At 35.4% G+C, this 12,568-nt stretch overlaps 1 protein-coding gene and 1 long non-coding RNA gene across 2 annotated transcripts in view; one reads left to right on the top strand and one right to left on the bottom strand.

Moving 5' to 3' along the window:
* LOC145546188 (uncharacterized) overlaps positions 1–10,459 on the top strand; it is an 89,729-nt gene extending 79,270 nt beyond the window's left edge. Inside the window, exons 3-4 of the long non-coding RNA XR_014082631.1 lie at positions 5,627–7,784; positions 9,888–10,459. This is a non-coding gene — a long non-coding RNA (uncharacterized LOC145546188). The remainder of the gene's footprint in view (positions 1–5,626; positions 7,785–9,887) is intronic.
* Positions 1–12,568, bottom strand: part of PDE3A (phosphodiesterase 3A) — a 627,104-nt gene that overhangs the window by 437,601 nt on the left and 176,935 nt on the right. Inside the window, exon 2 of the mRNA XM_081592259.1 lies at positions 3,704–3,772. The gene's annotated coding sequence lies outside the window, so the exon portion shown is untranslated. The remainder of the gene's footprint in view (positions 1–3,703; positions 3,773–12,568) is intronic.

The raw sequence follows: 12,568 nt of genomic DNA on the forward strand, positions 1-12,568 counted from the left end.
CAATAAATGCTGCTGGAGAAATCAGACATTCACATACAAAAAATCGATCTAGACATAAACCTTACTCCTTTACTTTCCTTTAAATCAAAATGGATCATAGATATAAATAGGAAACACACAATGATAAAACTCCTAAAAGAGAAGATAATATATAAGAGATACTAGATGACTTTGGATTTGTCAACAACTTTTTAAAGATAATGCCAAAGACAAAATCAATGTAAGAAATAATTAGTAATTTTAAAGTTAAAAGTTTGTGCTCTGTGAAAGATGCTGTGAAGAGAATGAGAAGGCAAGTCATGGACTGTGAGAAAATATTTGCAAAATATACATTCAACAAAGGATTGTTATTCAAATTATATAAGAATTATTAAAACTCAACAATAAGAAAACAACCCAATTAAAAAATGGACCAAAGATCTTAAAAGCCCTCACCAAAGAAGACATGCAGATGAAAAACAAGTGTATGAAAAGATGCATCATGTCATATGTTGTCTTGGAAATGCAAATTAAAACAACAATGAAATGGGACTTCCCTGGTGGTCCGGTGGCTAAGATTTTGCACTCCCAGTACAGAAGGTCTGGATTCAATCCCTGATCAGGGAACTAGATCCCACATACTGCAACTAAGACTTTGCACGCTGCAACTAAAAATTCCACATGCGCGACTAAAAAATAAAGATCCTGCATGCTGAAACTAAAAGATCCCAAATGCCTGCAACGAAGACCGAAGATCCTATGTGTCGCAACTAAGACCCAGTGCACCCAAATAAATAAAAATAAAGATGAAGAAAAGAAAAACAATAACAATGGGCTACCACTATAAACCTACTGGAATGGACAAAATCTCAAATGCTGGCAAAGTCATATCCTGGCAGGGATGTGGAGTAACAGAAATCTCATTCATTGCTGGTGGTAATATAAAATTGTACAGTTACTTTGGAAGACAGTTTGGTGGTTTCTTACAAAACTAAACATACTCTTACCATGTGATCCAGCAGTCATGCTCCTTAGCATTTACAGAAAAACCTGAACACAAATGTTTATAGCAACGTTATTCATAATTGCCCAAACTTGAAAGCCATCTACATGCCCTTCAGTAGCTGAATGAATAAATAAACTGTAGTCCATCCAGACAATGGAATATCATTTACTGCTAAAAAGAAGTAAGCTATCTCAAATAAACAACCTGGCCTTACACCTACAGCAACTAGACAAAGAAGAACAAACAAAACCCAAAGTTAGTTGAAGAAAAGAAACCATAAAGATCAGAGCAGAAATAAATAAAATAGAGATAAAGAAAAGCAAGAAACAAAAAAATGAAACTAAAAGCTGGTTCTTCAAAAAGAAATTGATAAAGCTTTATTCAGATTCATCAAGAAAAAAGGGAGAGGACTCAAATCATAAAACTAGAAATGAAAAAGGAGAAGTTACAACTGATACTACAGAAATATGTAGGATCATAAGAGACTATTACAAGCAACTATATGCCAATAAAATGAACAACCTAGAAGAAATGGACACGTTCTTAGAAAGATACAATCTTCCAAGACAAAACTAGGAAGAAGTATAAAACTACAAGACCAACCACAAGTAATGAAATTCAAAACTGTGATTGAAAAAACTTTCCACAACAAAACTCCAGGCCCAGGTGACTTCACAGGGGAATTCTATCAAACATTTAGAGAAGAGTTAACAACTATCCTTCTGAAACTATTCCAAAAATTGCAGAGGAAAGAATATTCTCAAACTCATTCTATGAGGCCATCATCACCCTGATACCAAGACCAGACAAATGATATACTGTTCAATGAAATATTACGCTGCCATTAAAAACAAATGAAATAATGCCCTTTGCAGCAACATGAATGGACCTAGAGATTATTATACTAAATAAAGTAATTTGGGAAAAGATAAATACATGATATCACTTATACTTTGGAGAAGGAAATGGCAACACCACTCCAGTACTCTTGCCTGGAGAATCACATGGATGGAGGAGCCTGGCAGGCTACAGTCCATGGGGTCACAAAGAGTTGGACATGACTCAGTGACTTCACTCACTCACATACATGGAACCTAAAAAATGATCCAAATGAACTTATTTAGAAAACAGAAACAGACTTAACTGACTTTGGAAACAAACTTATGGTTACCAAAGGGGAAAGGTGCTGGGAGGGACAAATTAGGAGTTTAGAGTCAACACATGCACACTACTAAATATAACACAGAAAATTTGTAAGAACCAATTGTATAGCACAGTGAGCTCTACTCAATATTCTGTGATGACCTGTATAGGAAAAGAATCTGAAAAGGATATATCTATATGAATAACTGAATCACTTTTCTGTACAGCAGAAACTAACACAATATTGCAAATCATCTATATCCCAGTATAAAATAAAAACTAAATGAAAAATGAAAAAACAACCGATGAAGCTATGAAAAGATATGGGTATTACCAAGTGAAAAAAGGCATGTGAAAATGCTACATAATGTGTGGTTCCAACTGTATATCACTTTGCAAAAGGCAAAACTACATAGAGAGTAAAAATGTCAGTGGTTGCCAGGGCTTTGATCAGGGAATGAGTAAGTGGAGCATTGAGGGCTTTTCGGGCAGCGAAAATACTCTGTATGATACTGTTATGATAGATTCATATCATTTTATATTTATCCAAATCCACAGAATGTACAATACCAAGAGTGAATCTTACTGTAAACTGTGGCCCTTGGGTGAATATGATGTGTCAATGTAGGTTCATCAGTTGTAACAAATGTGCCACTTAGGTGGAAGATACAGATGATGAGGAAGTTATGTATGTGTCGGGGGCAAGAGGTAATATAGGAAGTGTCTGTATCTTCCCCTCAATTTTGCTGTGAACTTTACAGTGCTCTATAATTTTAAAGTCTTAAATAAAAAATATTCCTATCATAGTTTCAGGTATAGATCTAAGGCGATCTTCAAGGAGATCAAACCAGTCAATCCTACAGGAAATTAGCCCTGAATATTCATTGGAAGGACTGATGCTGAAGCTCAAATTCCAATACTTTGGCCACCTGATGAGAAGAACTAACTCATTGGAAAAGACCCTGATGCTGGGAAAGGTTGGGGGCAGGATGAGAAGGGGATGACAGAGGATGAGATAGTTGGATGGCATCATCAACTCGATGGACATGAGTTTGAGCAAGCTCTGGGAGTTGGTGATGGACAGGGAAGCCTGGCATGCTGCAGTCCATGGAGTCACAAAGAGTCAGACACAACTGAGTAACTGAACTGAACTTAATATTGCAAGAAAAATGTTTATACTTAAGTATGTATATTAGAATATAGTAAATCTGACAAAAAATACTTCCATAGAAACTATAATGATAATCTTTAACATAAGAACAAAAGTCAAGGTGACAGAAAACAGAGAATCAAAAGATAGTTCTTTGAAGAGATTATTGCATATAACAAATTTAGAAAGAGGATTTAACTGTGTAGTCCTGGTATAGACGAACAAACCATTGGTATGAAGTGGAGGGCAGGCCCAGTCATTATGTGCTAATGGCTATCTGATGAATGGCAGAGATAAAATACCCAGTCAGCTGGGAAAGAATAACTATTCACAAATAGTGCTAGGACAACTTTCTATACATATAAAATAAATTTTGAATTCTGCTTTTCATGAATACAAATGAAATAATTTCTACACAAACTTACTTGTTAAAGACAACTTTCATGAACGCATAGGAGAACACATCAGAGTTGGGAAGGATCCAAAGTTCAAGTCTAAAAGATAGGATTAAGATATTCAAATACATTAAATTAAATAACTTCTTATTACAAGACATTGTGAAAAGACAAACAACTAAGTCAGGGAAAAAATATTTGCCAAAATACATGACCAAGAAAAACTTATATCCAGAATATATAAAAATTACCCCTCAAAACATGTAAAAGCAAATAATATAAAAGTGGGGAAATATAAAAGAGGCATTTGATAAAAGAAATATAGGTAGCCAACTTATTAATGTGTGTGTGGTGATTAGTTGCTCAGTCATGTCTGACTCTTTGCGAGCCCATGGACTGTAGCCCCCCAAGGCTCCTCTGTCCATGGGGATTCTCTAGGCAAGAATATTGGACTAGGTTGCCATGCCCTCCTCCAGGAGATCTTCCCAACCCAGGGGTCGAACTCAGGTCTCCCGCATTGCAGGCAGATTGTTTACTGTCTGAGCCACCAGGGAAGCCCTACCTTATTAATAGGTAAAGAATTACAAAATAAAACAAATTAAGTTAATTCATATCCCTGATACAGATAAAAGTTTAAAAGACTGACAATTCCAAATACTGGAAAGCATGTAGTGGAACAGGAACTTTATAAAGTACTGATGAGGGTATAAATTAATTCAACAAGGGAAAGCAGTTAGGCATTACCTAGTGAAGTTGAGGTTATGCTTATACAAAACCCAGTAATTCTATTCCAAGGAACATAACATAGAGAGCTATTTATATATGCTTATCAGGTGATATATACAAAAATGTCAATAGAGGGAGAGTTTGAAACAGGTAGGAAATAATGCAAATGTACATTAATGAGAGACCAGATAAGTAAATCATCTTAAATTCATATACAGGTGACCTCAAACAACACTAGTTTGAGCTGCACGGTCCACTTATACCCATATTAAATAAATGAGGAAACAATGGAAACAGTGAGAGACTTTATTTTTTGAGTCTCCAAAATCACTGCAGATGGGGACTGCAGGTGTGAAATTAAAAGACGCTTGCTGCTTGGAAGAAAACCTATGACTACCTAGACAGCATATTAAAAAGCAGAGACATTACTTTACAAACATAGGTCCGTCTAGTCAAGGCTGTGGTTTTTCTGGTAGTCATGTATAGATGTAAGAGTTGGACTATAAAGAAAGCTGAGTGCCGAAGAATTGATGCTTTTGAACTGTGGTGTTGGAGAATAATCTTGAGAGTCCCTTGGACTGCAAGGAGATCCAACCAGTCCATCCTAAAGGAAATCAGTCCTGAATGTTCATTGGAAGGACTGATGCTGAAGCTGAAACTTCAATACTTTGGCCACCTGATGCGAAGAACCGACTCATTGGAAAAGACCCTGATGCTGGGAAAGATTGAAGGTGGGAGGAGAAGGGGATGACAGAGGATGAGATGGTTGGACGGCATCACTGACTCGATGGACATGAGTTTGAGCAAGCTTTGGGAGTTGGTGATGGACAGGGAAGCCTGGCGGCTGCAGTCCATGAGCAAAGAGTTGGACACGACTGAGCTACTGAACTGAACTGATATTAGAATAATTTTCTACATTTGTGACAATTTCAAAGGAACTCACAGATGAGTCACATAGTCTAGAAATATCAAAAAATAAGAAAAAGTTAAGTATGTGAAGAATGAATAAAATATATATAGATATTAGTCTGTTCTATTATTTATTATCATAAAATATATACAAATATATTGTAAAAGGTTAAAATTTATCATAACCTATGCACTTACAGACCTTACATGGTGCAATTCCAAGTAGAGAGAAACAGAAACAAATATAAAGATGCAATATTAAATCATGACTGCATAAAATTGACTGTAATGAACACTAATACTATAATAATTTTGTAGTATTTCCTGTTGCTTTTGCAGTGAGCTCAAGTGTTGGGAGTATCTGCTTAAAAGACCGTGTGAGGCTTATCATGTGCACGTGAGCAGTTTGTCTCTCCAGTAGATTGTGAATCGCAGTAAAGAAGTGATCTCTTGAGGTTCCTGAGTATTTTTCACCACACTTAGTGCAAAAGCATAAACCCTGAATAACACCATGGGACCCATACAAAGTACCACTAGTGATTCTGGAAGCACTCCCAAGACGCAGAGAAAAGTCATGACATTACAAGAAAAAGTTAAACTGCTTGCTGTGTACCATAGATTGAGGTCTGCAGCTGTGGTTGCCCACTATTTCAAGATAAATGAATCCAGCATAAGGACCATTGTCAATAAAAACGAAAATTCACGAAGCCATAACTGCAAATATGTCAACAGGCATGAGAACTTTGCACTTTCTGTGAAATACCTTTTTATCTTATATTGAAAGTGAAAACCTCATATTGAAAATGAAGCTTTCATGTGGGTGCAAGATTGCTACACAAAAGGCATACCTGTAGACTCAATATGATTTGAGAAAAAGCAAAATTATTTATAACAACTTAAAGCAAAAGGAAGGTGAAGCATCTAAATCTGGAGATAATTTTCCAAATTATGTCAAGATATTAGGAGAAGGAGCTTCTTCTACCAATAGGCAGCAGAAGAGTTTCTATGCCATTAAGAAACCTCATTCTCGTTAAGGAGAAATTATATCTGCCTGACTAGATTTTTCATGCAGACAAAAATGCCCTATTCTAGCAGAGGGGGGGAAGCCACAGAAGACATTTATTAGTAAGGCAGAGAAGTCAGCACCAGTATTTAATCAGGAAGGGATAGGCTAACTCTACTGTTTCATGCAAATGCAGTTGGATTTATGATCAGCACTGCCCTTATCTGTAAAGCTGCTAAACTCCAAGCCTTAAAGGGAAAAGATAAACACTAGCTGCCAGTTTGTTTGTGGTACAAGAAGTTCTAGTCAATGAGATCCTCTCACTGGTTCCATCTATATTTTGTCCCCAAAGTCAGGAAGTACCTTGATAGCAAAGGAATGCCTTTAAAGGTTCTTTTCATACTGGACATTGCCCTCAGCCACACTGAACCCTGTGAGTTCAACACTGAAGTTTTCTACTTGCCTCCCAACACAACATCTCTAATTCAACTTCTAGATCAGAGGGTCATGAGGACCTTTAAGGCTCATTACTCACAGTATTCTGTGGGAGGGACTGTCAATACTGTGGAAGAAAACCTTGATAGAGAGAACAACATGAAAGTCTGGAAGGATTATACCATTGAAGATGCCATCGTGGTGTTACAGAAAAATCAGAGCAAATCAGCAGCCAGAGACAATAAATTCCTGCAGGAAAAACTATGTCCAGATGTTGTGCATGACTTCCCAGGATTGCTACAGAGTAGATCAAGGACATTATGAAGAGAGGGTGGATGTGGCCAAAAAAGAAGGTGGAGAGGAAGTGAAGCGTTTCAAGATATGGATCTTGCAGAAATTCAAGAGCCAATAGACACCACACTAGAAGAATGAACAGAAGACAGTTTCATAGAGGTAAGTTCTTCCCAACCAGTGTCAGACAATGAGGAAGAAGGTGTAGAAGAATCAGCACTAGAAAACATACTGACATCATATCATTTGGCAGAAGAATTTATTGAAGACTGCTTTTGACTTCTCTTAGGAAATGGATTCTTCTACAGTATAGGCACTGAAACAGAAGCAAATGGTGGAAGAAGGATTGGGACCATATAGACACATTTTTAGAGAAATGAAAAATTACAATATATGTCTGTAAATTTACGCTGAGTGTGCCTACCTCTCCTGCCCACCTTCCCCTCCTCCACCTCTGCCAACACAGAGGGTCCACCCCTCCTCTTCCTTCTGCTCAGACTACTCAATGTGAAGATGACGAGGATGAAGACCTTCATGATGATTCACTTCCACTTAATTAACAGAAAATAATCACTATGCTGTACAGTTAATACACTCGTCTGTTGTGTGTATGTTTGTGCCTTTATGTAGAAATCTAACAACTATGCAGCAAGAACTGTATGAGAATTTTGTGTCATCATTGCCTAAGTATTCATTGTGTGCAAGACTTGTATTGAAGTAGATACCCTGTCCTTACCTAGATATAAGGTGAGTGATATTAAATATAAAATTAATAATGTTTTAGCTTTCTTACTGTTTTATAACTTTAAAAAAAAACTACATGACTGTACAGTTTGTCTTTCTTGTAACTGGAGAAACTATTATCAGCCTATCAGCACAGGTGTTTTTTTAATGTAACAATATTTCCAATAGTGTATTATGAATATGACTGTAATACCATTTGCCATAAAAATTTTACACTGATTCATTCATTAGTGTATAGGCTATGGCACCATGAAACAATCATCTCGATTAGTCTAGGCTACCACAAAACAATCACACTGATTTTTTGTTATCAGTGAAGGAACTGTTATACCTATAAATAAATACAGATTTCTTTTTCACATAATTTTTTTAATTTTTGATGTATAGTGTTGGCAATACATAAAACATCTACAATGTACTGTATAAGTCAGTATTGATGTAGCTACTGACAGGTGATTCATCTTGCAAACAGATGATGTCAGTATCAATAAATATAGTAGAATACTGTATTTATTTAAATGTATTTTCTCCTTCTTATGAGTTTCTTAATAACATTTTCTCTAGCCTACTTTATTGTAAGAATATAATATAATATGTATATATATATACCTTACAAAATACATCTTAATTGACTTTATGTTATTAGTAGGGCTTCTGATCAACAGCAGGCTATTAGTACTTAAGTTTGGGGGAGTCAAAAATTATACTTGAATTTTCAACTGCACAGGAGAGTCAGAGCCCCTAACACCTGAGTTGTTCAAGGGTCAATTATAGTTGTAAATCATACATTATTGAAAATAAATGAAGCAGGCTATCAACATAAGTGAAATTCAAAATATAACATTTAGGGGAAAATCACCAAAGGGCATATAAAAGAGTAAGTTATTATCAGCATATAAAAGTAAAGAGCAGACAAAGCTAACCAATATTTTTAGGACATACATATGTGGTAAAAACAAAAAGAATATCAAGGGAAATGTTAATGAAAATTTTAGAATGTTGACTCCCATAAAAGATGGGCAGAAATGGAAATGGACTTGACCTGTGTCTAATTTTCCAGTTTTTAAGGCAGGTGGCTTGTATATACTGATTTGTCTTATTGTTCTTTGTAAAATTGTACATATCTGTCAAATAGTTTTAATGTATATTTCACAATAAGATCATTAAATACTCTAATTTTATGTCTGAGTAAAGAATAAAAGCATTTGAGCTTGATTTTATCTATATGATGTTCTCAAAAATAGTCACCCTCTCCAGCTGTTCTTCACTAATCAAACAAGTTTATCCTAAACAATTCATCACTACTTTAGGAGTAGTAGCCATTCTGCTTTTCTTTGAGGTAATCACTGCAAATATTTCACCACTGCATGCTAGGGGCTGAAGTTCTAGAACATTTATGAGACTGTCCCTGGATTCTGCTGCATCTTAGACTTAACCAACCCAAATCCCTCAAATTTCCTGAAGCTTTGTCTGAAACCTATTCTTAAATATCAACTCCCATGTCACTCGGGATTCCAACTAACCTGACACAATTTTTCATACTTAAACATGCTGATGTTTGCCAAGTTTAGAAAGATACCAAGGAAAAATAACTATTACATATTTTGAAAAGACAATACATATACCATCTTCCAAGGACTTATAAGAAATTTAAAAAATGGTATGAACTTCAAATAGGCCCTGGTAGAAACAGGGAAATTAAAAAATCATAAACAATTTTAGATAACCATCTGCAAAAGTGAAAGACTGTTAAACACAGTTGACAAATTTAATAGCCCTTATAAATTTCTATCCTAATAGATTTGTTTGACACCCTGAATAAATTGTTATCCACAATTACTATAGCAGCTATGTCTCCTTGACGTTGTATTTTGAAAACAGGCATACCCAACTATGGCTAGAAACTGACTTATGTTAAACAGTGAAAGGAAAGTTTAGGGATAATTCATTTAGGTTAGACAAAGAAAGGGACATCTCAGTGTTACATGAAAACACATATAGGTTCAGTTAATGGAATTTTTTTTTTCTTTCTTAATGTTGATCACAGGAAAACCGACCTGACAAGGAGACAGGATCACTGATATACTCTTTTCTCTCTCCTAGCAGTAGCCGGAAATATCAGAAAGATCTTTCTAATTCTGATATCCTGTCTTCTTATAGCCTCTGGACATGGTTCATCTCAGATAAGTCTTGATCACTGCCCTATAGCACTGGTTCCTAAGCATTCTTCCTTCCCTCTGAACAAAAGCAGATACAATTAAACTGAAACCATTGAAGATAAAAGGAACCACTTATGGAAATGGGTCAGAAGAAAGAAAAGCATGGCAAAGAAGTAAAGCCTGGTTGTCTCAGACGGAAGTTTATAAATTTTTGTATTTAAAGTGAGAGGACAGGGCTACGGTGAAATTTTAATTTTTAATACTGTAGATAAACAACTTCAAAACTAAGATGTTGCAGAAGTAGCTACTATAATTATTTCCCATCATTCTTCACTAGGACCTGAAGATGCCAGATCAATCAATCACGTGCTGGGCAGCTTTTCCTGTGTCCTCTTAGTGCACAAACACATGTATATCTCTCTGTGGGGGGTATTTAGTTGCCCTTTGTGCCAGCGGGCTTAACTCTTCTACTTTGCATTTAAAAAGAAAACCTGAGTAAATCTTATTTAGCTATGAACATTATGCTGTTAAGTCCTCAGCCTGCTTCTTTATCTAATAGCAAGGGATATAGAAAACTCTTTGATCCTGGCTCCTAAATAGGCTCCGCTGCTTCAAGTTTCCAAGGCTTTTTTTTACTGTCTGTTGGGACTAAACCTTCTCTTTATCCTTCACCTAACTAAGATTCAACTGACTGCATGTCAGAAGTCTGTTAGATGCTTTATATGCATTACCTCAGTTGGTCTCTCATCCACACTCAGAAGTAAGTTCACTCTCTACTTAATATTTGAGAAAACTAAAGCTTACTGGGGTTAACTTGTCACATGGCTCATAAATGGTGAAATCAAAGCTACTTCTGATTCACCTGGACTACAGCTGCGACCATGGAAATGAAGAACTAGAGGCTTAAACTTCTAAGAGACTTCTCTGCAAAAATTGACAGGATTCAGTTGTCATTGGATCTGGGATTGAGAGACAGGCAGTAACCAGGGGTAAGTGGAGGCTTCTGATGTGGTGTCACCAATAAAAGCTCTGGAAGGCAACTTGATGGGAAAGGGAGTGAGTTTGGTTTGGGCAGGCTGAATCTAAGTACCTATGGGACATTCAGGTGGTTAACACGTAGTTAAACAAGTTCATATTGTAGCCCTGAAATAAAATCTAATGAGAATATGAAGCAGGAACTTAGGAGGAAAAGTGCAAAATAAAATTAGGGTTAAAAAATCCTTTTGGCTCTGAAAATAGTATACACATATGTAATACACACATTTATTATATATGTGTTTAATAAATAATATGAGATGAAATATAACATTGAAATATGTATTTCAATATAATATATTGACAAATAAATAAATGAAAAATTTAGCCACATTAAAAAAATGCCTAGTTTTCTAATCAGAGTAGATGCTAACATTATGACCAATAAAAATCTTTAAATGTAGTTAGCTTATTTGAGTTATTTCTACATTTTATAAGAAATCCAATAGCTCAAATACACAAAATTTAATTGGGAAAGCAAACACTATATTGATCTTAAGCTGAAATGAAATAGAACTTTTGGTTATGAGAAATTTCTCAGAATTTGTTGTATATTGTGAAGTCATTACCAAAGTTCATTTGATGCAGAAATTTTCAGTGGGTGCTACAACCACTATTTAAGATGATGTGGTGGCTATCAATTTTTTTTCTCTTTCTCGCTCTTATGTGCCTATCATATATAATTTATTTGCTGGTATTTACTTTTCATGATGGTGTGTTTTTCTTGTTTTTAGTGAGAGGGATTTCCATAAAAGCTTTTATGGGGCTTTATAAAAATAAATGTTCCTTTTTTTTTTTTAATCTCATACACACTAAGAAAGAGAGAAAGAGAGAGAAGGAAAGTATAAAAGAAAAGAATAAAATCTGACCTAATTTAAGCTCTGGCTAAACTTTCAAAACTATAAGGCATTAAATATGCTTATTAAATTAAATTAAAATGTTAAAACTTCTTGACTTATACCACTATGCCATATGTGCTAATTTCATTTAATTGTTCCCAGCTAGACATCAATTTTTTTTAAAGGGAGTGAAATAAAAAGAAGAATGGAAAATTCTTAATCTGGATAGGTAATAATCTGCCTACAAATTGTTCATTTATGTCACCAAAGGGAAAGGGGCGCTCACATTAATACTGCATGATAATATGCTTCTTCTAGCTTACGCCATACACATTAACCCAAATTGCTATTAGTCTACAGAAATGTCACAAAATATCTGTGCAAGCTAATTTTCAGAGTTTTGCATGAAAACCTTGGGAAACATAGCCAGAAAATGGTCTCCCCATCATGGTCACTCCCTAGATGACTTTCAGATCTCTTTAGCTTTGAAAAGAAACCTCATCATTGCTTTTGAACATCCAATTGCCAACTACACTATGGCTTTTTGTTGACTAGGAAAAAAGGTATCAGATGATTTTGTTCCTAAAATATGTAAGTGTTCTAAAAATGCTTAGCTGCTTTCATTTGTATATGAAGTGACTCAAATGTAAAATAAATCTCTCCTCTCTAATGGCTATTCCATTTATACAAGACATAGTCAAAGTAACTACAGAAACCCATAATCTGTCCATTAAATACGTGGGTCACATTCTTA

Source organism: Giraffa tippelskirchi, chromosome 4 (genome assembly GCF_054371585.1).
Source record: "Giraffa tippelskirchi isolate mGirTip1 chromosome 4, T2T-mGirTip1v1.2.pri, whole genome shotgun sequence".
Classification (NCBI taxonomy): domain Eukaryota; kingdom Metazoa; phylum Chordata; class Mammalia; order Artiodactyla; family Giraffidae; genus Giraffa; species Giraffa tippelskirchi.